Source organism: Hypanus sabinus, chromosome 11 (genome assembly GCF_030144855.1).
Source record: "Hypanus sabinus isolate sHypSab1 chromosome 11, sHypSab1.hap1, whole genome shotgun sequence".
Taxonomy (NCBI): Eukaryota; Metazoa; Chordata; class Chondrichthyes; order Myliobatiformes; family Dasyatidae; genus Hypanus; species Hypanus sabinus.
In genome coordinates this window covers 39,939,344-39,965,341 of record NC_082716.1, presented here as the reverse complement: position 1 = coordinate 39,965,341, position 25,998 = coordinate 39,939,344, and the positions used below count along the sequence as shown (strand labels likewise).

The window sequence follows — 25,998 nt, the reverse complement described above, 5'->3', positions numbered from 1 at the left end:
GGTCACTGATGTAAAACATTGACTTTGTTTCTCTTCCTGCTGATGTAGACTGGCCTGCTGAGTATTTCCAGCATTCTATGTTTTAGACTTAAAGCATTCGCAGTTCATTTGATTTCTCACAAAATAAAAAAAATCCACAATGATCAAAGTGAAAAATAAACAGAATGACTTAGGTGCATGCATTGAGATGGACAAACAATATTGGCATGAAGCAAAAGAAGCAGGGCTAGTAGAATTGTAGTTATACATTATTAGAGTGTGTGAATGAGTCATTAGAATCAAAGTTCTTTAAAAACTCTGTAGGAAGGCTCAGTTTGCCAGCAGATGAAAAGAGCACACATGATAAGTTTTATAATGAGATGACTCAACCTAAACACCAACCTATATTTATTAATGTGTGGTCAGATACATCACTTTTCATGATTTCAGTCAGTTGAATAAATATTTCCAAACACAGCAGATTATGGACTTGACAACACTAGTAATCAGTGAGAATGACAATGATGACAGACAGGAAAAGTTCTCGGAGGCAGCTACCTACAGCCATCACATTAATATCCAAAACCTGTGATTGGCTGCATAGAGAACTGCATTGCGGATGTCACTGTTTATTAAACACATCTATATTCGGGAAAATCAGAAACCATGGCTAACAGACATGGCTGAGAGACTGGGAAGCAGACTTTAGATTGGGGGATAAGGCAGCTCTCAGGTCAGCAAGAACTGTGCAGCATCAGGAAGGCAAAACAGGATTATTTACAGAGAACATACAGCCATTTCTGTGACATGAGGTGCATGTGGTGGGGTATTCAGCCCATTACAGACTGCAAGTCCACTCTGAGCATCAATAACAGTGATGCTTCTCTTCCTGATAGGCTGAATGTCTTTTATACTTCATTTGATGCACAGTATAACGTACTGGTGAGGAAGATCCCCTTCATCTGGAGGAGCAGGCACTCTGTCTGGCCACAGCTAACGTGACAAAGACCCCTGCTCTGATCAGCCCGCATACAGCTGCGGAGCCTGATAAAGTACCTGGTCAGGTGCTAAGCCCAGTTAACAGAGGTTTAACAGACATCTTCACATCTCTCTGGAACAGTCCACTGTCCCTTCAAGGGCTTCAAAGCAGCCACCATTATCCCAGTCTCCAAGAGGCCGACAGTAACTTGTCTCAACAACTACTGTTCAGTGGCTCTGACCTCAATAATAGATACCTTCTTCCGCTACATTGGACCCCTTCCAGTTTGCTTATTGCTCAAATCAGACCACTTGATGATGCTATTGCCCCTGCACTCCGTTTCGTCCTGTCCCACCTGGAAAATGGTGCGTAATATGCCAGGATGCTGTCTATCGACTTCAGCTTGGCATTTAATACCATCACCCCTCAGATGCTGGCAGATAAACTGTCCTTGTTGGATTCTAACACCTCTCTCTGTAACTGGATCCTGGACTTCTTGGCAGAAAGGCCACAATCAGACTACACTGGCAGAAACATTTCTAGCTCCAGTACACAGCACAGGTGCTCCCCAGTGCTGCATGCTTAGCCTACTGCTGTTCAAGCTGCTGACACATACCTGCACCTCGAGATCTAGTTCAAATCAAATTATCAAGTTCACTGATGACACCACAGTGGTTGGCCTCATTAATGATGATGTGGAGACAGAAAGAAGGTAAAGTTCAAAGTAAATTTTCTGTAAAAGTACCTATACATCAATATTTTCAACCCTGACATTAATTTTCTTGCGGGCATACAACCAGTGTGCAAAAGACAACAAACTGTGCCAGTACAAAAGGGAAATAATAATAATAAATAAATAAACAATAAATATCCAGAACATGAGATGAAGGCAGTCCTTGAAATTAAGTCCATAGATTGAGTCTAGATAGCAGCAGCAAGAAGAAAGCACAACATGGGTGTTGGAGGGTCCCTGATGATGGATAATGCTTTGGCTAGTGGAATGGTGCAAACACAACTTGAGTCTCAGTGTGGACAAGACCAAAGAGATAATTGTGGACTTTATGAAGGTGCAGGCTGACCACTCCTCACTGCCCATACATGCCTCTTCCGTGGAGAGAGTTTGGAACACCAAGTTTCTGAGAGTGCACATATCGAACGATCTCACCTGGTCCCTCAACATCTCCTCTTTGGCCAAGAAGGCACAGCATGGTCTCCACTTCCTGAGGAGATTGTAGTGAGTGTGGCTCCTGCCACTTCATTTTAGCCAATGTTTCTAGGAGCACCATTGAACATCCTGACCAGCTGCCTCACCGACAGGTGTAGGAATTATAAGGCATAAGATCTCCATTCCCTTCATTGGATTGTGAAGACTGCTGAGAGGATCACTGGAGTCTTTCTTCCACCCATCAGAGATATTTATCAGTAGTGCTACATACGCAAGACTCCTAACATTGTCAATGATCCTTCCCAACCGTCCAACAATCTGATTAACCCACTACCATCAGGCAGGTGGTACTACAGCATTAGGACAAGAACTAGGATGGGAAACAGCTTCTTCTGCAAGAACAGGGAAAAAGACAAAACAAGATAGTTGAAAGTTACAGAGTGGCTGAGGAGGGACAATGGTGCAAAGGAAACATCCTAAAGGTATGTCGTCTGCTGAAGGCTAGATCTATGGCATTCAAGTTTGGCGACCCAGGCCTGTACCAGAAAACCAGGTATGATTTGCGGAGGGCTATTTCAAGGACGAAGAGACAAGTTTGAACAAGGTTGGAAGCAACCTCAGATGCACGGCAACTCTAGCAGGGTTTGCAAGACGTTACTTCCTACAAAGAGAAACCCAATAGCATGAATAGTAGCGAGGTTTCATTACCAGATGAACTCAACACCTTCTATGCACGCTTTGAAATGGAGAATACAACTACAGCTGAGAAGATCCTGGCTGCACCTGATGACCCTGTGATCTCTGTCTCAGAGGCTGATGTTAGGCTGTCTTTAAAGGCGAAAGGTTCTGATGGAGTACCTGGTAAAGCTCTGAAAACCAACTAGCAGGAGTATTCAAGGACTTTTTCAATCTCTCACTGCTATGGGATGAAGCTCCCATTTACTTCAAAAAGGCAACAATTATACCAGTGCCTAAGAATAATAATGTGACCTGCCTTAATGACTATCGCCCGGTAGCACTCACATCGACAGTGATGAAATGCTTTGAGAGGTTAGTCATGACTAGACTGAACTTCTGCCTCAGTGAGGACCTGGACCCATTGCAATTTGCCTATTGCCACAAATGGCAGACGCAGTCTCAATGGCTCTCCACACAGCTTTAGATCACCTGGACAACACAAACACCTATGTCAGGATGCTGTTCATCAACTATAGCTCAGCATATAATACCATCATTCCCACAATCTTGATTGAGAAGTTGCAGAACCTGGGCATCTGTACCTTCCTCTGCAATTGGATCCTCGACTTCCTAACCAGAAGACCACAATCTGTACAGATTGGTGATAACATTTCCTCCTCACTGACAATCAACACTGGCACACTTCAGCAGTGTGTGCTTAGCCCACTGCTCTACTCTTTCTACACCCATGACTGTGTGGCGAGGCACAGCTCAAATACCATCTATAAATTTGCTGACGATACAACCATTGTTTGTAGGATCTGAGGTGGTGACGAGAGGGCGTACAGGAGTAAGATATGCCCACTAGTGGAGTGGTGCTGCAGCAATAAGTTGGCACTCAATGTCAGTAAGACAAAAGAGCCGATTGTGGATTTCAGGAAGGGTTAAGACAAAGGAACACATACCAATCCTATATTGATGTAGTTATAAAGAAGGCAAGGCGGCGGCTGTACTTCATTACGAGTTTGAAGAGGTTTGGTATGTCAACAATTACACTCAAAAACTTTGAAAATGTACCATGGACAGTATTCTGACAGGCTGCATCACTGTCTGTTATGGGGTTGGGGGTGCTACAGCACAGGACCAAAAGAAGTTGCAGAGGGTCATAAATCTAGTCATCTCCATCTTGGGTACAAGCCTACAAAATACCCAGAACATCTTCAGGGAGAGGAGTCTCAGAAAGGAACATTCATTATTAAGGACGTCCAATTCCCAGGGCATGCCCTTTTCTCACTGTTACCATCAGGTAGGAGGTACAAAAGCCTGAAGGCACACACTCAGTGATTCAGGAACAGCTTCTTCCCCTCTGCCATCCGATTCCTAAATGGACATTGAACCCTTGGACACTACCTTATTTTTTTAATATATCTGTTTTTTTGTACATTTTTTAATCTATTCAATATACATATACTGTAATTGATTTATTTTTTTATTTTATTTTTTTCTCTTCTATATTATGTATTGCATTGAACTGCTGCTGCTAAGTTAATAAATTTTACGTCAAATACCGGAGATAATAAACCTGATTCTGATATGGCCAGGCGATAATTGTGTGACGTTTAACTACTGTGGAAGCCATGTGATGGCTTATGTGGCGTTCAATGAAGGAAGTTAGAGGAGAGAAAGCAAACCTAATGATTTGCAGAAGCTGTGAAATGCAGGTTAGAGTTGTAGAAAATACTAAGCAAATGAAGCAGTACAAGTGATGAGAAAATATTGTAATAAACTTCAGAAGGATAATCTACAGCAGAACTTGATTCTTTATCACAAAGACAATCCTGGGGTTTTCTCACCATAGTACCCCACCAGGCTGCATCTACAGCTCTCTACTCTACTCCATCTACATTCATGACTGAGTGGCCAGATTCTGCTTTAACTCCATCTACAAGTCTGCAGTTGACACCAACACATTGGGTCGAATCTTAAATAACAAGTCAGAATACAGGAAAGAGGTGGAGAGCCAAGTGTGATGATGTCACAACAACAACCTTTCCTTCAGTATTATCAAAACTAAAGAGCTGGCCACTGATTCAAGAAGGCAGGCAGTGTTCATGCTCCTTTTTACATCAACAATGCTGAGGTCAAGACAGCTGAAAGTTTCAAATTCCTAGGAATGAACATTACCGTTAGTCAGACTTAATCCAACCAAGTGAACACCGTGGCCAAGAAAGCACGTCAGCACCTCTACTTTCTTAGGAAGCATCCTATCCCAGTACACCACAGCTTGGTATGGCAACTGCTCTGCCTAAAACTACAAAAAAAATGCAGCCAGTTGTCAACATAGTTCAGGGCATCATGAAAAACCAACCCTCCATTCCATGAACTCTGTCCACACTTCTCGTTGCCTTGGACAAACAGCCAGCCTGGACATTCTCCCTTCTCCACCACTCCATTTGGTCAAAAGACAGAAAGGCCTAAAACCATGTATCACCAGACATCACAGGACTATTGAAAAATAAGATGAAGTCTTGACCTCAAAATCTTTCTTGTTATGGACTTACAAATTATCTGCCTGCACTGCACTGCACTGCTATAACTGTTAACACTACATTCTTTTTTTTATATAATTATAATTATGAAGATACTTTCAGAGCCCCTTTATAAGACCAAAAAGGATTGGGAAAGAGAGCTTAACCTTATTATTTCTAGTGAGAATTGGGATAGAATTCTTCAATTAGTTAATACTTCATTGATATGTGCCAAACATTCATTAATACAATTTAAGGTCGTACATAGGGCCCATATGTCCAAGGATAAATTAGCTCATTTGTACTCTTATATTAATCCTATCTGTGATAGATGTCAATCTGAAATCGCGTCATTAACTCATATGTTTTGGTCTTGTTCATTTTTGAAAAAATATTGGAAAGATATTTTTGATATTATTTCTGCGGTTTTGAATATTGATTTACAACCTCATCCTATTACCGCAATTTTTGGTTTACCAATGTTAGACTCACTGCATTTATCTTCTTCTGCCCGTCGAATGATTGCATTTCTAACTCTGATGGCTAGAAGATCTATATTGTTGAATTGGAAGGAAATTTACCCTCCCACTGTATTTAATTGGTTCTCTCAAACTATGTTATGTTTAAATTTAGAAAAAAATTAGAAGTGGTACTTTTGAGACTTCTATTAAATTTGAAAAGTTATGGAGACCATTTATTCAACATTTTCATATGATGTAATATGACCCTGTTCCAAGTTCATTTGATTTCCCAGCTTTTAGCTTATGTATGTTGAGAGGACCAGAAGTGATGGCATTGATGAATATTTATTCTTGTGAAATATTATAAACAGCCCCTTTTTTTTCTTTCTTTTTCCAATGTTTCTCTTTTTTTTTCTTCTTTTTTTTTGCTTCTTTTTTCTTCTTTATTAGTTATTAGATTAGTAGATTAGCTAATTTCGCATTATATTTTTTTTTCTTTTTTCTGGTTTTTTTATATCATATATTATGAAATATTTAGGCTTACCATGTTCATACATATACTGTATGGTTTATGTCTTGGTAAACTCATTTATACTGTAACTATTGTTTATGTCTTTTTTCATCTGTAATGGAATTTGTATGTTTGTAATTTTTTAATTAATATATCATTTGTATTCTGTCCATATTATTAATAATAATAAAAAGATTTAGAAAGAAACACTACATTCTGTTATTGCTTTTTCCTTGAAGTGTGAAATAATCTGTATGGATTACATGCAAAACAGACTGTTTCACTGTACCTTGGAACATTTGACAATGATAAGCAATTTACCAGTTTTATTTCCAATATATGTTCATTTTGTCCTGCCACTACCCTTTCTCATCTTCTCATGCAACCCAAGATTAGTTTGTTTTCCATATTTCACCAGTGTACCTTCCAGATACTTGTAGACTATTCTTCAATGGGTTGATATGGCTGATTCAGTCCAAAAGGCCAAAATGTCTACTGCTGTTTCTGAATCTAGCAAATTGCCACCTATGTATAGTGGAGAGCATACTGACTGGTCTAGTCGCGGCCTGGTACAGAGACTGAAATATGCAGGATTAAAAGCAAATGCTTTGACTCCCTCACGGACAAAACCCTCCCCTGCAAGGGCATCTTCAAGAGGGGGTTCCTCAAGAAGGTGGCATCCATCATTAAGGACCTTCGCTATCTGGGACATACTCTCTCCTCAATACTACCATTGGGGAGGAGTTCAAGGAACCTGAAGCCCCACTTTCAACATTTTAGGAACAGCTTCTTCCCCTCTGCCATTTCTGAATGAAATACCTTGCTATTTCTCTTTTGCACTATTTATTGTAACTTATAGTAATTGTTATGTCTTGCACTGTACAAAACCACATATTTCACGATTCCTCACGGAAAATGAACCTGATTCTGATCCTTTCCCTAACCATATTGCATTCTCTGGTACTCAGCCAGTGGACGAGACATAGTTCTTTCAAGCCAAGTTCACCTTTCAACCAGTGAGTCACCCGCTGGCCGTTACTGTGCTCACCTAGTGCACATAACTGATCTGTCCTGGGTCACCCAATTGCCTGTGTGGTCATGGAAGGTGAGTATTACTGATCCCTTATTGGCCATGAGCAGCGCTCACCAGATGGGTGTCGCAAATCTCTCCTTGATCGGGATCGAGATTATGGTAAAACGCACATCCTTACCTCCGTTGACAAAAAGACACGATCAATTATCCAAAGCGCAGAATTAAATAATATGCAAAATGAAAACACCAATCCGACCCACGCGAATATCAGAGTAAGCGGGGAGTTCCCGTCCAGATCAAGTGACCGGCCAACGGCACCAGCACCGGAGTTCCGTTCCGGGCGTGCAGGAGTCGGCGGTGATTTGATAAGTAGTTGTTCGTAAATTGAATGACAGGGAATTTCAATTCTGTTTCTTCGTGGAAGGGAAAAGTATTTTAAAAGTGCCGGTGATTTTATCTTTGCATTAAAATATAATAATTTTTAAAAACAGTAACACAAACGCATGTGTTTCAGTTCAATATTCTCCGATTAATATTTATTCTGCTGATTCCCGTCACAAAATTCATGACTACTGGAAAATTGTGATCCATGCCGTTTGTACCCCTTTTTAGACGGGCACAACAGACAGTGAACATTTCAAAAGTACCGCCAACAGTTTCTTGACAAAAAACACCGAATCCTCTGGAGGCACATGAAACACATCTGTTTCATTCTGGACCACATCGTCAGCACTGAGGCCTAAGTTCCACTTAGTCATTTCTGATGAGCATGCAACATTGTTCACCTTTCCATAACCAATATTCATGAAATTGATAGCTCCAACCTGACAGGAAATTAATAGGTTTTCAAGGGTGCTCTGAGAACTTCGTTTAATTACTTTCTTTGTCCACCTGATAATCTCATGGGTTCAAGATGACTTTGTTTTCTCTGCAGTTCTGTGTGTGCTGAGAAATCTGACGAGGCAAATGTGGAACCCACTGACTTCTTTTAACCCCTGCGCTGTAAACAGGAGAAGCTTCACAGGTTAGATGGGTGGGTAACTTGGGAAGCGGCTGACTCCTTCTGCCAATTACTTTGGCGTTAACTAGGCTTGAGGTTGTCGGCTGTAAACGTTCCTTCTTTGAGCTGTCTATCAAGCCAACATTGGCTAAGAAAAAATACTCTGTTGGATATTGCTGCAATTTTCTACAGTTTTCATTTTAAGTCCTGTTTCAGATTGTCTGTGGGGCATGTACTTAAGCAATAGGCTACCAAGAACAAGCCTCACAGCATATCAATTTTAACTGTTGATGTCTACATGGATCTGTACGAAAAGTACACAATTAGGACCAAAGTTTCTTTACACTTCTTAAGATAGCAGCACAAAAATACTTCAGAACAAAAGAAAACATGCTACCTTGCATGTCAATCTGTTTCAATTCTTTTTTTAAATGTGGAAGAGTTTTGGTTTCTATAATTCATTTTACTTATAAAAAATATGCATGTGCAATTTATGTTTTGCCACTCTGATTTCTACAAAATCTGGATCAACAAAGTTCCAAATTGCCTGTTTTGATACCAGGTTACTTACTGTATCTTCTGTCTTATCTCTTCTGTTGTTGCTGAGTGCCACTGAGTCATTGTTGACTCATGGTGACCTTATAGATAGTGTAGTTGTCCTTTGGGTTTTTGCAGCAAGATACAGAAGGAGATTGCCAGCCCTTTCTTCCATGCAGATACTGCTGCTGGGACCCAGCCAGATTCGAACTCAGGACCATCTGCCTTAAAGTCTAGCGCTGGTGCCACTACATCACTGGCCAGCCCATCTCTCCTATTCTGGGGATCTATCTTAAAGCAAAGCAAATTCCTTTTCAACAGTTCATAGCTGTCTAGGTCAATCACCAGAAACAATGGCTCAAAATTCAAATGAAGGATTTTGAACCAGAAACAGTACCTGTTTAACTTCACAAAGATGCTTCCTGACATTCAGTTTTTCTAGCATTTTCTATTTACATTTTGCCTCGCATGATACAGTTCAAATAAAGGCAACACAAATAATAGATGTACAATCCCGTTGTTCTCCACTGTAACAGTGACAGGAAGCCAGCAGAATGTATTGGAATGCAATAGAGTAATTGGAGCAAACAGCTGGTATCTACCACCAACCTCAGCAGAACTTTAGCTTCAGTCCAACTCACAGTAGAAAAGAGTAAAAGAACACCATGGAAATGGGTAATTTTGCAAGGTGGGAGTAGTCATGTCAGTTCATAGGGTACCAAGTTAGAAGCATAAATATGAATCGAGGAAAAAAAACTTGTTCACCATCAGAAGAGGAGTAGGATGAAATGTAGAAATTGCATTGGATCAAAACAAATCACACAAGAGATTCTGCAGATGCTGGAAATCCAGAGTAACTCATACAAAATGTCAGAGGAACTCAGCAGGTTGGACAACATCTACGGAGTGGAATAAAGAGCTGATGCTTTGGACGAGACCCTTCATCAGGGCTCAAAACAATGTCTTCTTTTCAACATTAAATCAGAGAAAATATTAGGTAATTCACTATTGAACTAAGATTTGGAAAGGAATAGGAAAAGCTCAACTTATCAAGAGATGCTGCAGACTCATTACCACTCCCTTGTCCCACACCACTTCCACTAAACTGGAAAGAACAAAAAAAAGGGAGGAAATTAAGCAGATTTAAGTGTGTATGGGGTGACTTTCCCAAATGCATTGCAAGTTTTTAAATATTTTATTGTTGTCCTTTCTTGTTTCCAGACAGTCTGATTTCTTTTTAGTACAACTGAGAAGGCAAGTCATACAGCTGGTCCTGCATGCCTTGCAAGGAAGATGGTTTAATGGTTGGAGAGTGAGGGAACATCTGGGTGGAATTGTGGGATTGGGTTTGGAGCAAAGGACTGAGCCTGCTGTAGGGAGTTGCTCTCGAGCAAGAAGTGGGGAAGAGAGAGCAGGCAGTGACAGAGTTAGTGAATGGGAGGTTGTACGTGGTGATAGGAGTTGCATGGAGGAAGGCGAGTGGCAGGTTTCTGGGAAACAGAAAAATAGTGGCCGATAGAGTGGCTTATCATTGGTGATGAAGGCAGTAGAGAGGATTTAAATAAAAGAAGGAAGGAAGAAGTTTAAGGTATTGTTGAGTTTTGAATGTGGACCTGTTTCTGATATCAATCCAATGAGACTAACTAGAGAGATATTGTGGATGCAAGCCCTTTCTAAAGATGGGCACTTTAAGTATTCTGTAAAGATGGGAAGCAATGTGGGAAAGCTTTGGGTTTTAAATCTGTGGAAGGAAAGAAAGTAACACCAAGGAATTATATTAGTTTTGGGGAGTAGTCTCTGGAGTTCTTCTAGATGTATCCATGTAAAAATAATTTAGTCGGGGGAAAAGTTTGGCCACGTAGCAGCTGCATATAAAGGTAAAATGCATTGTGGTAGATGTGGTGGAGAATTATGATCATGGCAGTTGTGGAGAAAGTGTTAGGCTAAAATATAGCAACTGTTGAGGAGAATGTAGCTGTGTTTATGCAGCGTATCCTGTGTATAAGAAAATTATGTCAGTGCTACATGTTCATGTGGACAAGGGGATATAATATGGAGAGGCTCTGCAGGAAGTACAGAAGACAGGGACCTAATAATATTCAGAACACAGATAAAGACAGTGTGTAAAATGCATTATTGTATAACAAAGGATTTGTTGATTGTTGATAAACTTTCATGGTAAATGTAGTGAATTGTATAGCACAAGATAAAAGTAAAAAAGAAAAAACTAAAATTATATTAAAAGCTGCAGAAAAACATTTTGAGATAAAAGATTTAACTCTAGAAGTTGTTAGCGATGCCTTACAAGCAGGAGTAAATATTGTTCGGACTTCAGAGTAGGGTTGTTAATGTTTTTCCTTATCCTAAAATGGAATGCCAGAAGTCTGTTAGGTAATGTTCAAGAATTTAAGAAATTTATAGATTTACCCAATAAGCCTGAAGTTATATGTGTCCAGGAAACCTGGTTGAAATCTTGTCTAAGTTTTAATATACAAGTTTATGTTGATACTTAATAATACACAGTTGAGAAATTGAGGAGGGGCGGTTACCTTACACAAAAATGTGTTATGGAAATTGGGGTTGTTTATGAGTCAATTGTGGTTGAAATTTGGGGAAAGAACAGTAAAGTATAGATAATAACTTTTATAACCCTTATGAAAGGTTATCACCTGATATATCGGAAAGTGAGCATGGAAATGGGAAAGTAAATCCATATAGCATGCGTGTTTTAATGCTCATTGTACTAAGTGGGGTTGTAGTGACACAAATGTAAATGGGACAGTGGTGGAAGAGTTTCTGCAAGAAAAATGTTTAGTGTGCTTGAACGATGGTAGAAGTACAAAGTTAAGTCTATTTGATAACATTGTTTCTGCTATAGACCTTACGCAGTTATTTGAGGATGTCACAAGTATGTGTAAACAGGAAGTGTATAATGATACAACAATGGTGAGTGATTATATCCCCATTATCTGCACAATAGGAATAGATGTATATCAGCAGAAAGGTTCTCATATCCCTAGATGGAATTTTTAAAAGACAAATAGGGATGTATTTAATGAATTATGTGATTTCCTGATCATTTGATTTTATAGAATATTAGTTGAGTAATAATACCTTGTGCTTTGTACTCAGCCCAATAGCAAAGGAATCAGTTCCCAGATCATTGCGAGATAATAAAAGGAAAGCTGTTCCCTGGTGTCAGATGAATGTCACAGAGCTGTGAAGGAGTGAATAATGCTTTTCGGAAAGTTAGGCATTATATTTTTCATATTATATCAAAGAGCTATAGTTAGAAAGGTGTGTGGGGGGGGGGGGGGTTGAAAACTTGATGCATTACCGGTTTTCTATGGTCGGGAGAAGGTTGCAGTTACCGGCTCTGAAAAAGCAGAATTTTTAGGAAAAGCAGAGGTCAATGTACATAGTTCAGCCAAGTAGGTGAAGAACAGAGGTCTAAGAGAGAAACAGTCTTGATAAGCAATCCTTAGATTGTTGAGAAAAAATTGTTCCAGTTCCTATTTGAATGTTGAACTTACAATATCTAAACTTAAAAGGGCTATTAATAGTGCTGGTTACACATCACCTGGGAAAGATGATATTTGTTATAATAATTTACATGGTTATCAAATTTGAAACATGTTGGTTTTGAAATTTTTTAATACAATATGGGTTGAAGGATGAACTTCCTGCTTCCTGAAAATTAGTGGGTGTTACTCCTATACTGAAACCTGGTATCAATCAAATTTTTCCAGTTATAGTCCTATTTTGCTAACCTCACATTTATGTAAGATAATGGAATGAATGTTTGTAGCAAGACTTTCTTATTTTGTGGAAAGTAGCGAATAATTTGCCGTATACCAATCTGGATTTCGTAAAGGGAGAATGACCATGGACTTGGTGTTAAGTTTGTAATATGATATTCATGAGGCCCAAGTTAATAAGGAATCGGTGGTAGCAGATTTCTTGATGTAGAGAAAGCTTATGATTTGTTATGGACACAAGGGTTGCTGCATAAACTGGAAATGATGGGAACCAGTGGTAGAATGATCAATTAGATTCAAGATTTTCTTTTATGTAATAGAAAGATACAAGTGTTGGTGGGAACAACATTTTCATAGACAGCGGCTATACGTTATTAGGAGTTTGAAGAGATTTGGCATGTCAACAAATACATTCTGGAACTTATACAGTTGTACTGTGGAGAGCATTCTGACAAGGCTACATCACTGTCTAATATGGAGGGGCAACTGCACAGGACCGAAAGAAACTGCAGAAGCTTATAAATTTAGTCAGCTCCATCTTGGGCACGAGCCTACAAAGTACCCAGGATATCTTTAGGGAGCGCTGTCTCAGAAAGGCAGCGTCCATTATTAAGGACCTCCAGCACCCAAGGCATGCCCTTTTCTCACTGTTACCATCAGGTAGGAGGTACAGAAGCCTGAAGGTATCCACTCAGTGATTCAGGAACAGCTTCTTCCCCTCTGCCATCCAATTCCTAAATGGAAATTGAATCTTTGAACACTACCTCACTTTTTTTTTATATACAGTATTTCTGTTTTTGCATGTTTTTAAATATTGATTCAATACAGGTAATTGATTTAGTTGTTTACTTACTATTATCATTATTTTTTCTCTCTGCTAGGTTATGCTGAACTGCTGCTGCTAAGTTAACAAATTTCACATCAGATGCTGGTGATAATAAACCCGATTCTGATTCTAAGGAGTATGAGATAGAGAATGGGACTCCACAGGGGAGTGTGTGTAGTCTACTCTGTTTTAATATTATGATTAATGATATTTTCTTAAATGTTGGCACAGACTTATCCAGATCATTATATGCTGATGCTGGTGCAGTGTGGAAGAGAGGCAGGAATAGAAATTACATAGTTCGGAAAATGCAGACTGCTATTAGTGAAGTAGAGGAATTGGAACATCGCTGGGGGGGGGGGGGGGTTTAAATTTTCTGTTGCAAAGACTCAAGCTATTTGTTTTTTTTTCAAAAAGTAATATTACACCCACAATTGATCTCAAGTTATATGGTAAATCTCTGAAACAAGAGTCAGTGGTAAGGTTTCCAGGCATGTGCGTAGACACAAGGCTAATATGGAAGGTGCATATGAATAAAATTCTTGGGAAATGTAAAAAATCCCTCAATGTGCTGAGGTGTTCAATTGGGGTGCAAGTAGGAGGTCACTTAAACAAATGTATATTGCTTTGATCAGAACTATTTTTGATTTTGGATGTGTTGCCTCATCAGCACTAGCTTGAGCTGGATTTTGAACTTTAATTGACTTTAAAGCCCCTAGTTAAAGTCCAAGCTCAATCATTGAGATTATGTTGTGCTGCTATTAAATTATCCCCAATCTTGGCATTACTGGTAGAAATGGGTGAAATAACTTTACATCTATGCAGGTTACAGTTGGGTTATCAGAAGAGGATATAAAGATGTTCATCCAGTATTGGTAACCTTAGAAGAGTGTTGGGAACAATGCATTTATAAGGTCTTCAGTTTTGGGTGGATGGGAAATAAATGGTCACAAAACCTTGGATTGCTCAGTGTGGAATAAGGTGCCAGTGTACTCCTTTCTGTCACTCCTCTGTGGGTTTTGCCTTTGTCTGAAGTTGATTTGGTTCTTCAGGAAAAGATCAAGATGAGAGTGATTGCATATTAGTGGCATAGCCAGGCAGATATTATGGCTTCTTACATATCTCCACAAATGGTTCAAAAGATCAATTGACGGGTCATTTTGGTGTTTCTGTCTATATTCCAAAGTTTCACGTGACTATTAAGAAAAGATTATCAAACAAAGCATCAGTATTCATATCTGAGTTTGCTATCATTTTCACCTTAGAATGGATCAAAGAAGTATGCCGTGATTATGTACAGTACTTTTGTGCTCTGATCCATTTTTGGTTTTGACATCTAATAAAACAGCTATTTCAAATTATTGGGCAGACATTCTTCTTGAGATTGGCCAACATCTGTTGAGGCTGCAGGGTCTAGGTGTGTGTATATATTTCTTATGAGTCCATGCTAACGTTGAGGTTGAAGGAAACGAGGTGGCAGATATTCTAGGCAGCACTGTTCCCTCTAAGCTGTGTGGGTGCATGGCAGCGCACAAACTGAAACACTCCCACACACGTAGCCTTTGTTGCTATGCAGCTGGAATAAACATAAATGAGAAAAAGTTTATGAAATGTGATTTTTCTCTGTTGTACAGTATTTCATTACATCCTTTCAATTCAGAAATAAAATCTTAATTGAAGATTTTTCAGTTTTCTTTCTAAGTATTCATAGTATACACTTTACAAAAAAAAAATTAAAGCGCCGCGTAAATTTCAGGCCAAGTAAAAATTTACTGCTCAGACAAATGGTTGGTCCATGCAGCTGTAAAAAAATTAGAGGGACTTGCTAGTCAAGCAATCAATGAAAATTAAGGATATAAATGAAATGGTGCCTTTGCATAAAGAGGAGGTTAAAACCATAATTCAAAAGCGCATTTGATCATTGTGGCAACAAATTAAGGATAAGGAAAAGAAAGGTTGCTACATATATAATTCAGATGGTGGGAACTCAACTGGGAGATTCGTGAGAAAGTAGGGAATAAGTTATACCAATGTGTTTACATATTGGACATATTAGGTTGAATATTGCTCAGAATTAATATGCATAATACTGGCATTTGTACAGAGCAGCATACAGTACACTGTTTGCAGCTCCTATGAGATGCAAAGTAAACAACTAATTGCTAATCTGAGATCTTTGGGACAGACATAGTTTAACTGGAAAGTTTGTTAAGATATCACTGCCATGTAATGTGTGTACTTAACTTTCTGAAAAGCATTAGACTTTTTGATATTTTGATTTTTGTTTGGTGGGGGTGGATTCAGTGGGCTTACTTCCTGTCTCTGCTCCACACTCCAACTCAGTAGATGGCGGTAATGCACCTCATGTTGGTCTGCCAACCGCTAATAAACTTTGCAAGAAGGAGAGAGAAAGTCACACGGCTGGGAGAGCTGGCAGCCGGCTGCACCGACGCTCCTCGTACAATTCCAGTTGCCTGTGACGCCAGAGAAGCGAGCGAGTACGTGACCTCGCCGCAAACGCTTCCTTCCGTGTTTTGGTGGAATCCCCGGCCGCGCGCCCGCGGAGCGAGCGAGCGAGGGAAGACGGGAGCGAGCAGGCGGGCGGAGCGTCGGGAGCGAGCAGCCAGGGAGAGAAAAAAAACTGCGGCGCAGAGCTGTGGGCAGCAACGAGAGCGGCAGTGGAGTCGTTGATATAAACAAAAATCAAACCCCCTCGGAGATATCCCTGATTAGGGACGCAGGTAGACAGAAGGAGAGAAGACAAAGGCTCCAGGCCCTGAAGTGGGGGAACGACGCTCACCAACTGCCGTCTTCTCCTTGCCCGTGTAGGTAGGCAGCCAATGTTATTGCCCTGCAAGCCTGCTTTGTCGCCATTTTGGCCCAGTGTTTGTTGTTATTATCATCGTGGGTTTCACCAGCCGCGTTACGCCGTCCTTCCCATCTATTGTCGTTGCATTTTATAACCAAACATACACTGCTGATTCTTTTTTACCCCCCGTTGCGCCGAGCCACCCGTGCCCAATGGAAGGTTATTCCAGTGTCAGTTTATTCGTGTTTTCTTTCATTTGTTTTGTGGCCTAAACTTACAGCTTGTGTTTGTTAGTCCACAGTTCCTATTTGTGTACCGCAAAGTGGATTGTTGGAAATCTACTTTACCATGTTTTTTTTTGACGTGGGATGTGGTTGCAGTTTATCTGTTCGGACTGGATCGGTAAAGATGGAACCTTTGTTTTGAGTGTCTTCCACTTACAGGCATTAAACAACGCAAATAATGTTTGAACGAGCCTGTCCCGTGTGTGGGTTTAGCTGTCCACGGCTGCCATTTCTGACAATGTGGAATATTATCTCTTCACGGCTACACTCTACTCGTGTGAAGGATCCTAAACCATCTATAATTTAATGTCGTATGTTTATATATCGCGTTATTCACTAGCATTGCAGACGTTATCAATTACAGATCAGTTTCTAATAATGTTTACGGCAACTCTTTAAGTTCTTCGTGGAAGTTTTAGTTTACTTTCTTTATCACCTTCTTCAGTGTCATGGATATGTTAACTTCAGTGGAGCCCAAACTGAAATTATTTTGCATTTCGTAATTTTTACCAATGTGAATTAATGACACAGTTTAGACACGAAGTTCATAAGCATTTTTATACTTGAAATATTAGTCTAATGGTCATTGACGTGTTAACATGAACAATTATGAATTTGCACATTCAAGTAGGTGTGCTTTATCACTCTGGCATCATTTCATAAATTTAGCAAGAAAATTCAAATATTTTCAGTTTATAGGCAATATGTTATACTCAAAGACATTCTGAGTTGTATAGAGAGACAGCAGTCTGGAATTTGAATCAACAGACAATATGCTGCTGAAACTTGGTTCTTAAATCTGCTAAGATGTATTCTAACGTCCCTTAGTATCTAATGATGAAAACATTTATGGAGTTTGCCTTTTCTCCTTTAGCCCCTTTACCCAGCAGTGAAGAGTTTTCATTCACTTAGTACATTGTTTCCAGCAGTTCTGTTTTGTATTCAATGCCTTCTATGCTCACTTTGATCGTCAAAACATGGAGAAACCATCACAGACTGGTGATTTCAGTGTCTGCGGCCGACGTGCGAGCATCCTACAGGAGGGTGAAGCATCTGGCCCATATAGGGTACCTGGTCAAGTACTGAGGACCTGTGCAGATCAACTGGCTGTAGTGTTCACTGAGATCTTTAACCTCTCGCCTCAGCAGTCTGAGGTACCCACCTGCTTCAAGCAGGCTTCAATTACACCGGTGCTGAAGAACATGGTGACTTGCCTCAATGTCAAGTATCCAGTAGCACATATCCACAGTGATGAATTGTTTTGAGAGTTTGCTGATGAAGCATCAACTCCTGCCTGAGAAGTGACTTGGATCTGCTCCAATTAGCCTACCAGCACAACAGATCCACAGCAGATGGCTCTTCACTCAACCTTGGAACATTTGGACAGCAAAGGTGCATACATCAGGATGCTTTTTATCTGCATTCAATACAGCTCTTTCATCCCCTCAAAGCTAATCAGTAAGTTTCAAGACCTTGGCCTCAGTACCTCCCTGTGCAATTGGATCTTCGATTTCCATCAGCACGGGTGTATGCTTAGTCCCCTGCTCTACTTGCTTTGCACTTATGACTGTGTGACTAAGCACAGCTCCTGTACCATATATAAGTTTGCTGACAACACCATTGACATTGGTTGAGTCAAAGGTGGTGACAAGTCAGCATAAACGAGGGAAATTGAAAATCTGGCTGATTGGTGCCATAACAGCAACCTCTCACTTAAATGTGAGCAAGACCAAGGAAGTGATTATTGAATTGAGGAGGAGTAAACTGGAGATCTATGAATCATTTCTCATTGGGAGATCAGAGATGGAGAGGGTCAGCAATTTTAAATTCCTTCGTGTTATCATTTTGGAGGACTTTTCCTGGGCCCAGCATGTAAGTGCAATTACAAAGAAAGAATGACAGATCTTCTACTTCCTTAGGAGTTTACGAACATTCGGCATGATATCTAAAACCTTAACAAATTTCTATAAATGTGTGGTGGGGAGTACATTGACTGGCTACATCTCAGTATGGAAACACCAAAGCCCTTGAACTGAAAATTCTATAAAAAGTAGTGGATAGGGTCCAGTGCATCATGGGTAAATTAACCCCCACTATGAGCATATCTACATTGATCATTGTCACAGGAAAGCGGCGTCCATCATCAGGGATCTCCACCAACCAGGTCTTACTCTCTTCTTGCTTCTGCCATCAGGAAGAAGATACAGGAGCCTCAGGACTCACACCATCAGGTTCAGGAACAATTATTACCCCTCAACCAGCAGTCTCTTGAATCAAAGGGGATCACTTCCTTCAAATTCATATTCCCTATCACTAAACTGTTCCCACAACCTATAGACTCACTTTCAAAGACCCTTCTCACATTCTCAATATTTATTGTTTGTTTATTTTTTCTTTGTTCTTTGCACACCGGTTGTTCACGCTGTTGGTGCAGTTTTTCATATAATTCTGTTACAGTTATTCGATTTACTGAGTATGACAAAAGATAATGGATCTCAGGGTTGTATATGGTGACATGTGCTTTGATAATAAACTTGCTTTGAGCTCTACTTTGCAATCATTGTTGTGGGAGAATCGCTTCAGATTGCTCAAACTCTGGTTGGGATATAGCAATATACTAAAGCAGATTGATTAGCATTTTTTTTAAAGTTATTCTGGGATCTGTGGCATGAACTTTTGGTTAGACTTCTGATTAATAAGGTAACTACAAATGGGTGAAATTGCAAAACTGAATGGCTTAGAGAATTTCAGAAGGTGAAGTTCACAATTTACTAAAGTGTGTTCAATTCATAATGGAGGGAATAGTGAAATAAGGACACAATCAGAAAAGTGGAAGGTTACATGTTTCCTTGAGCAACCAAATCTAGTTAACATATCAAAACTATTTCTCCATTTCTTTCCCTCTTTATTTATTGTACATTGATCATCATCATTAATATATGCCATGTTGTATGATGGTCTTCCATCTGTTAACTCTAACCATGACCATGATTGTTCTTGGTAAACTTTCTACAAAAGTGGTTTACCATTGCCGCCTTCTGGATAGTGTCATCTTCTGGGCAGGTGGCCCCAGCCATTATCAATATTTTTCAGAGATTGCCAGCCTGGGGTCAAAAATCATAAAACCAGCACGTGATATGCACCAGGACTTGTGAGCCGCTGATATGACCATCCTCTACCTGCTCCCATGGCTTCAAGTGACACTGATCAGGGGACTAAGCAGGTGCTACACTTTGCTCAAGTGTGACCTGCAGGGCAGCGGAGGGAAGAGCGCCTTACACCTTCTTCAATAGAAACATATCTTCACCCCACCACACAAATTGTCCATTAACCACCCCTGATTTTTTTCAAAAGGCAGTTGTACCAATGGTAAGTTGGCATCAACATGTATCTTAACATCCAGCATATCTCAAAGTGTGGGAGGAAACTGGAGCATCTGGGCAAAATCCATGTGGTCATAAGAACAGCTTGCACATTTCATGAGACAGCAGCAGAGGTCAGAATCAAACCCTGGTTGCAGAAAGTGAGAAACAGCTACCATACCTCCTGAAGTGGGTAAAGGCATTTTATAAATTAATATTTTGATTTGCCTGATTTGCTAAACTGGACAGCATTGGAAGATTGTAAGATTAAAACAGAATCAGAATGAAAGTGGGGCTCAGCGTTGTCAACTTCAGAACAACATGGAAGATTCCCAGCCTGGGGTGTATGGACCCCTCGTTTAATGGTAGGAGTCCATGTAATAAAGTTGGAAACCCTTGGATTAAGTCTTGAAAAGTTGACCTTATTTAGATTAGGGCTTGGTGTCTAATTCAGAATATTTTGAGGGGGGACTTTTGAAGGCAGTCTAACGGAATGGTCTTGGTCAGCTCATTCAGAAGGATATTGCTATTCTCCACCTTAACCAACTGCTGATCAAACACAGGTGTGGAGAATTTCAGATTTGAAATAGTTGAGTCAAGAAATTTGTCTTCATAGTGTTAACAACAGTCAGAAATCCTACACACATCAGATCAGGACGAGCTATCTTCCTACAATCATCAGATTCTTGAGCTGACTTTGACAATTCTTATTTTAGCTCATTACACAATGGATTACCTCCTGCACTAACATGGACTTTTCTCCGATTGTGTCTGTTTGATATTGAGTATTGTTTGACCAAGATGTCTGTGATGTTGCTGCAAGCACATTTTTCATTATACCTGTGTCTCACTGTAATTGCGCAAATGACAATAAACTTGACTTGACTCCATTGCCCTTTGACTTTGTCCCTGATTCAAGGCCCCAGAGCTTTTAAACCTACCCTTTTCAAAATCTTGCAAATCAATCAAATGATGGAAGGAAAGGGAGTTTCAAATATAAGAACCTCTCATTATTCTAAATTTCATGATCCAATAGACTGTTGAAAGTTTCCAAAGCAAGTTAAACCTTTCCTGAGCATGGAGACCAAAATTTCACCAGACATGCTGATGATAATAACTTGATTCTGTTTCTGAATTGCATTCCAGAAGTAGTCTCACCCTAGTGTTGTATGTTGTACCAAGATTGCAGTAAAAGATAGCATGCAATTTGCTTTACTAATTATTTGCTATTCTTGCATACCAACTTCCTGAATTATTTTGAACCAGCATACTGAGTTCATTCTGTTTGATAACATTCATTGATTTTTATTTCATCTTTCTATTCCTCACTGAATAATTTCACATTTTGCCACATACCTGAACTGTTATAGCCAGCTTATTTCATATTCCCAATAAGTTTTGCAAGCTCTTCCCCATAGCTAATTGTTCCCACTTTATTTTGAATTATAAGTAAATGAAGTTCCTTTGTAATTGTCCTTTTGATCAAAGTTAATGAAAACAGTAAATATCTTGTGGACTCTGGTAATCCTTTATACACCCAATTATAAAAATCTACCCATTAAAATAATCTATCCCCCCTCTCCCCATTTTACATTATCAAGTTGGGCAGTGTGAGCAAGGAGGCCTTTGCTGGGTTTCCTGCGTTGAGATTATTTCCCTATGTGTCTTAGTCACAAGAATTTTTATTTCTAGGGGTGGTTGTCACAGAGTTATAGAAGAAATGGGCCCTTCAGTCCATCTACTCCATGTTAAGCTACTAATTTGTCCAGTCCTATTGACCATAACCCTCTCTATCCCTCCTGTCCATATACCTATCCAAATTTCTCCTAAATGTTGAAATCGAACCTGCATCCACCACTTGAACTGGAAGCTTTTTCCACTTTCACCACGCTCCAAAGTGAAGGGTTCCCGCCCAACATCAGTAGAAAAAGCCTGCATGCACTTACCCAATCTATATCTTCATAATTTTGTATACTTCTATTCAAACTTCCCCCAATCCTCTGCATTTCCCATTTTGCTCTTAATATTCCTTTGGATTCTCCTTCACCTTGACTGCTAGAGCAACTTCATGCCTTCTTTTAGCCCTCCTGATTTCCTCCATTGTTCTCATGCATTTCTTAAACTCAAGTACCCCATTTGTTCCTTCCTGCCAATACTTGCTATGCACTTCCTTCTTCTTAACCATGGTGTTAATACCTCTCAAAAACCAAGGTTCCGTAAATCTATTAACCTTGCCTTTTATTCTGTCAGTAACATGCAAACACTGCACTCTCAAAATTTCACTCTTGAAGACCTTCCACTTACCAAGAACACCTTTGCCTGAAAACAACCTGTCTCAATCCAAAATTGACAAATCCTTTCTGATGCCATCAAAATTGCCTTTTCTCCAATTTAGAATCTCAACCTGAGGACCAGAGCTATCCTCCACCATAATTATCTCGAGACTAATGGAATTATGATCACTATATGCAAAGGTGTTCCCCTACTACATAAACTGTCGCCTGCCCAATTTTATTCCCTAATAGAAGATCTACTCTCCAGTTGAGACCTCTTATGTACTCTTATGAATCTTTTCTGAACGCATTTAGCAAACTCTATTCCATCCAGCCTTTTTGTTGTATGGGAGTCCCAGGAATATGCCAAAAGTCAAAATCATCTACGATCGCTATCTTATGTTTGTTGCAACAGTCTGTGATCTTGCCACAAATTTGTGTCTGTAAAGTCTGCAGACTGTTGGGTGGTCTATAATATAATCCCATTAACGTGGTTGTGCCCTTCTTACTCCTCAGTTCCACCCATGCAGACTCAGTAGATGAGCTTTCCAGTCTGTCCTGTCTGAGCACGGCCATGACATTTTTCCTGACTAGTAATTCCACCCCTCAGCCTTTAATCCCTCCTCTTTCATGTCTAAAACAATACAGCGGCAGAATATTGAGCTGCCAGTCCTGCCCCTCCTGCAACCAAGTCTCACCAGTAGCTACAGTGTCATAATTCCACATGCTAATCTATGCATTAAACTCATCCACCTTTCGTACAATACTCCTTGCATTGGAAAAATACACAACTCAAACCATTAGTCCTACCACACTCAACCTTTTGTTTCCTGACTTTTATTGTAGGCTTAACAAAATCTTACCCTGTAACCACTCCATTATCTGCTCTGGTGCTCTATTCCCACTCCCTTGTGGTCAACAACTCTCATTTCCACGTGAAACATGATTGTTATATTTCTGAGGGCCTGAAGAATCAATGTTATGATAGTAGTTTGTTGGTTAGATCCTTTTATTGTATTTGAGTGAACATCTGTGTATATTTGTATCTTGCAAGCATTCCTGCATATTCTTTAACCTCTGACATGATGTGCACTCTCCCCTGCACTCATTAAACCTGCCATATCATTTATCTGGATGTTAATGTAAACATAATATCATACAATGAGTAAGTTTTTGATGAGCTGTGGCATTTTCTTGAAATATCTCTGAAAGATCTGTTCAAAATTTAATTGCTCTTTGTGAAACCTCCTTATGCACAAATTGGCTCTTTTGTTTGTAAAACTGACCATTTATTAAAAACAATTAACTGCGAATGACATTTTGTGAAGACATAAAATATTATGTTTCCATGTCTTCCATCCTTTGAATGTCAAGACACATTTTCTTTTCATCAATAGATGCAGGTGCAATATTTAGATTATGATGTACATGGGAGTCCTCTTCAATTTTGATGTGTGTTTTATCAGGCAGACTAAGTTAGGACATATTTAATAGAAACAATTACATCATATCTCTTGATTGTCATTGATTCCATTGTTATAAAATAACATAATGCTTCGTTTACATCACCAGTAATTCGTGGGCTTTGGTTAGGTTCAAGTCTCCAATCATAATTTTGTTCCTGAAATGTACGTCCAATTCTATCAATGCTAACAAGGAAATAAGAATACATGTTTTGCAAAGCTTTCAACCTGAACAAAATATGAGAAGATTCAAACTCAAAGGCTTGACTGTTGTGGGATCACATTAAGTTGCTTCTGAGATTTTTTTTGTATTAAACTATCAATAGGTACATTTAATGTCAGAGAAATGTACACAATATACCCTGGAATTCTTTTTCTTTGCAAACATCCACGAAAACAGGAGTGCCCCAAAGAATGAAGGACGATTAAATGTTAGAACACCAAAGTACCCCCACGCACATATGACTTTACTGCAATAAAATTATGGATGAATGGTAAGTAGCAGCTGCATCATGCCTTGATTCTGTAATGCTGGCTTTTAAAATTGTATAACAATTCTGCTTTAATTTATGACAACTTGAAGATGCCAACAACATTGGATTTCTGACCATATCCTTAAGAAATGGTTTGTCCCTTAATGTTGTAATAACAATGGTTTCATTTTGTCAAATGAAAATTTTTAAAAAAGCTGCAGATGCTACACATTTGAGAAACAAGTAGAAAATGCTGGAAACACTCAGCAAGTCAGGCAGCATCCACTGAAAGAAAAATAATTTTTGTGTACAAGATCTTTGTTCTCTCCTAATTTTGCCAGACTTGCTGATTGTTTTCAGTATTTTTGTTTCTCTTTGTCATAGGAGGAAAGTTTTGATTTTCTTTTAAACTCTACTTGTTTCAATGTTTTTTTCCTGAAATACTTAACGAGCAACTAACTACAGCAGTGATCTCTTGTGACATTAGGAAAGGGGCTTACCTAGAGATTTCATTTCAGTGCCAGTTTCTTTTCGTAAACTAAAGCAGTTGTGCATTTTAGGTAATCTGTCAGTTCCTCTACATGTAAGTTCATAAATTTTAGTAATGCATTACTTTTTTTCCCCATAATTTTTTGATGTTGGTCTTTTCCATGATATCGCTGAATTTCATTGTGTGATAACTGGCCATTGATTTTGAATGTAACTGAGGTGTGATTCTGCTTTTCTTAACGAGATGAAAGGTCACAAAATTCAGTCTATGAGCTTCAATATCTTTTTGAATCTCAACTTTGATAAACTGAAGTTTGAATGTTTTTCAGTTTACAGGCAATCCAATGCTGTTGGGAGGGGATTGTGTTCCTAGAAAATGATGTGTATAAAGATTTTCAGTGAGGCAAAGCCATGTCATCTTGCATGCATCAAGAAACATGAAAAAAAAATTCCAGATGACAGTGCATTTTATACTTTTCCCCCCACTTTTTTTCTATGTGAGAAAGCATTTTATACTCACAATTTTAGGTAGTGATTTGTGAATTCAAATTTCTGTAAGGGGTTCATCAGTATTCAGTCACTCCTGTTTTTGGCATAATGTCTTACTCTTTTTGTTGTTTAATTCTAGCTTATCTCTGCTTGCTTTCAATGGAGTTGAGTTTCTTATGACTATTCTCTGATTTCATGAAGTTAAAATACTTGTTACTGTTTAGTTACATTTTTAGATATATTTAGTTCCATAATATCGAAGCACTGAAAGAGGACCTTTTGCACATTGAGTCTTAGTTGACTCCCAGCAGAACAATGGCATTGATCCAGTTTCTCCCTTTTATTTCTCTGTAACCTCTCTTAGTTTCACAGTGACAATATATGTCTCTCCTTTTCCCCCTCCAACCCCTTCTCCACCTTTTATCCTGCCACCAACAATACGTGTAATATACCCAATCAACCTTGGATGCAATCCAGAGCCCATGGAGGAATCTGCAAACTCCACAAAGAAAAGGTCTAGATTTGACACTGGTAGCTATAGAGTACTTATGGTGCTTTATGGTGTGTCATTGTGTCATCCATAGTATTTTTAGTGTGATTTGGGTCACTGGTTTCTAAATAACTATTCACTTGTTAATAGTTGATGGCCTGTTGACCGATTGCTAGTAATGCTCCTTGGGGAACATAACTGATCAATGCTTTTCTAAGCAGTTTAAAAATTTTAAAAATGACCTGGTCAGTAGACTTATTTCATTTGTAAAACATTTCAGAAAGACTAGAGGAATGGACAAAGCAACAGTAAATTCTATTTGATGGGTAAATGAAAGTCTTGTGACTCTTCTGTCCTTGGTTCACAGTTCTCTAACCTGAGCTGCGGGTCCAGTCATAATTTGAGGAAAGA

The 25,998-nt window shown here is 39.3% G+C and overlaps 2 protein-coding genes and 1 long non-coding RNA gene across 7 annotated transcripts in view; 2 read left to right on the top strand and 1 right to left on the bottom strand.

The window, feature by feature from the left end:
* tmem69 (transmembrane protein 69) overlaps positions 1 to 7,629 on the bottom strand; it is a 33,768-nt gene extending 26,139 nt beyond the window's left edge. The window contains exon 1 of one of the 2 annotated variants that reach the window (XM_059984194.1): positions 7,513 to 7,629. The gene's annotated coding sequence lies outside the window, so the exon portion shown is untranslated. The remainder of the gene's footprint in view (positions 1 to 7,512) is intronic. The other variant, XM_059984196.1, reaches the window with a different exon arrangement.
* A 50-nt stretch (positions 7,630 to 7,679) lies between these two features.
* LOC132401878 (uncharacterized) lies at positions 7,680 to 13,743 on the top strand. Its single transcript, XR_009514736.1, has 3 exons — positions 7,680 to 7,781; positions 8,269 to 8,358; positions 13,511 to 13,743. It is a non-coding gene; the product is annotated as an uncharacterized LOC132401878 (long non-coding RNA).
* Positions 13,744 to 16,133: 2,390 nt separating this feature from the next.
* gpbp1l1 (GC-rich promoter binding protein 1-like 1) overlaps positions 16,134 to 25,998 on the top strand; it is a 72,714-nt gene continuing 62,849 nt past the window's right edge. The window contains exon 1 of one of the 4 annotated variants that reach the window (XM_059984189.1): positions 16,134 to 16,284. The gene's annotated coding sequence lies outside the window, so the exon portion shown is untranslated. The remainder of the gene's footprint in view (positions 16,285 to 25,998) is intronic. The other 3 variants (XM_059984186.1, XM_059984187.1, XM_059984188.1) reach the window with 3 other exon arrangements.